Below are 2,579 nucleotides of genomic sequence, written 5' to 3'. Positions count from 1 at the left end.
TGGTCTAGTTGTTTGGTTAACTTCTTTGAGTTGAGAAATTATGGCGATAGTATGGTTGCGATTGAAAATGATTTTAAGTCTTCACTAATCATCAACAATCCAAAGAAGGAGAAGAAAGCCAAAGAAGAGATGAGTCTAAAATTGCATATGATCTAGAGGAGATTAAGTCATTGATTACAAGAAGGTTATCAAGGGGTAAATGTAAATATAAAGGTAAGATACCCTTGATTTGTTTCAAATGTAATGAGGTTAGTCACTTTACTGCTAAATGTGCTAACTGAGTAAAATTTGGTAGAAATGAGACAAATGATAAGAAAGATTACAAGTACAAGAAGAAAAAATATTACAAAGAGAAAGGAAATAAGTCATGTTACATTGCTAAAGAAGAGCATACTGAGACAAGTTCTAATAATGACAAAGAAATAGTTAAAATGGTCTATGTTGCAATCAAGGAAGAACCAAATAATGAAAGGTATGAGATCACCATTTCCAATTAGTTCACCATTAACATCATAGATCGTAGCTTTTATGTTTTCAAATTCAACCTTATATCCTTAACTATTCAATTGTGGCACATTTAATAGATTATAGTTAAGTCCTTCCACATAGTAAGCATTGTCACACATGATCTTATCTATTAGTTTTAATGATCCTTTTCCTTTTATCAAATAGGGTGCATCATTACAAAATCTAACATTATTTCTATCATAATGCACAAGAGAATTGAACTTACTTTTGTATCCAGTCATGTGATTAGTTACTATCAATGATTCATCTATCACCCTTGTTCACATAAGATACTAATTTAGTTGCTCATCTTCATCAAAATAACCCTTCATTGCAACATAGAAAAATTCATCATTGTGGTCATCGGATTCTTCATAGGATTCTTTTTCAGTAATGTAGAAAGCCTTCTTTCCTTTTTCTTTATAAGATTTATTGTTTTTATCTCTTTCACCTTTGTATTTGTCTCCACTCTTATTCTTCTTCTTCTCAGGACACCTTGTAGTGATATGACCAAGCTCATTACAATTGAAACATGTGATAGTTGTAACTTACCTTGTTATTTTCCTTTGCCTCTGTGAAATCTCCTAGCCAACAATGATTCAAGCTCTTCTACATCTTCTTCATTTATGTCACTATTAATAGAAACACATTTGACCTTTTCCTTCTTCTTATTTGTAGGCTCTTTCAGTAACAATTTAGCTTTGAAAGAAGATTCAACATTTTTAGATTTTGAAATTATCAAAATTAAAAACCTCAAAAGCAACTAGTTTACCCATCAGCCTTATAAGGGTCAGATCATTACTAGGAGTAAACCTTAGTTCTTATATAGTAGAGACTCTAATAGAATAGATAGGGAGTATGGTTCTCAATACTTTTTTGATCATAGTCTCATCTTCAATTAAACTAGTTATTCCTTTGATAGCATTAACAACTTCTTGGACTCTTGCACAATATTGAATTATATTCTCACCTTCCTGCATTCTCATTTCATCAAACTTACCTCTAAGACTTTTTGATCTAGCTCTTAGCACATTCTTATCTCCTCCATAGATCTTTTCTATAACATCCCATATATTCTTAGCAAAATTACATCCTTTGGCATCATCAAACTTTGAGTAGCTTAGGACAGATGCAATCTCCAACATTGTCTGATTGTGTTATTTCTTCTTTTTTAGATCATTAATAGTAGGGGCTCCAATAGGGTTAATATGCTCATTATAATGGTAGATTGTGCATAATCTCCATGTCCTCCTAGATGTAGCTTCATCAAACTTTTCCATGTAGGGAAGTTTTCCTTGTTAAGCTTGGGTACCTTCCTTTTGGACATCTTAATCTTTAGCTTCTAGTACCTTCAAATTATTTCCTCACAAGCACCAAATGCTCTGATACCAATTATTGGAATATTTTAGAATAACTAGAGGGAGGTGGGTGAATCAATTATCCAAGGTCTAGATATACAAATAAAAAAATTCACCACTTAACAAATTCATATTCATATATTCTTATCATGCATGTGTCCAATAATTCCATAACTTAGTAGGTCACTGTCCTAGGTAAAAATAAATTTGAAAAAATGTAAACATTAAACACCACAAAATAAATTACACATTTTGAAACAAGAATCTTATGTAACCCAATTTGGAAAAAACCACTAGTAACATGCTACCAATTTTCATTCTTATGAAGTGATGCCCTATGAAAGACCAACCATGTTAAATGTTAATGCACATTATTAAATGTGAGTTGGTTAGAGGATTTCAATCACCCTATTAGGAGTGAACCTTGTTAGAGGACTTTAGAATATTCTATTAGAATGTCCTCTGGTTAAAGGTTTTACAAATGAATGTTAGGTCAACCTTGATCCAAAGGAATTATCTAAATTGATATAATAGTTAGAAAGTAGCAATAGGATTTGATCTAATAACAAAATATGACTCACTTGTAGATTATAGATCTTTGGTTCAATCCTCCTTTCTGTTTGGTATTCATACTCTTCATCTTTGATAGCTTATTCACCCTTCAAACATAAATCCACTTAAGCCTTCTTTCTTTTTATGCCAATTGTAAACTCT

Source organism: Cupressus sempervirens, chromosome 6, assembly GCF_028749045.1.
Source record: "Cupressus sempervirens isolate cs-2001-9-10 chromosome 6, ASM2874904v1, whole genome shotgun sequence".
Classification (NCBI taxonomy): Eukaryota; Viridiplantae; Streptophyta; class Pinopsida; order Cupressales; family Cupressaceae; genus Cupressus; species Cupressus sempervirens.
The sequence above is the reverse complement of the archived record's forward strand: the minus strand, read 5'-3'. Positions refer to the sequence as shown.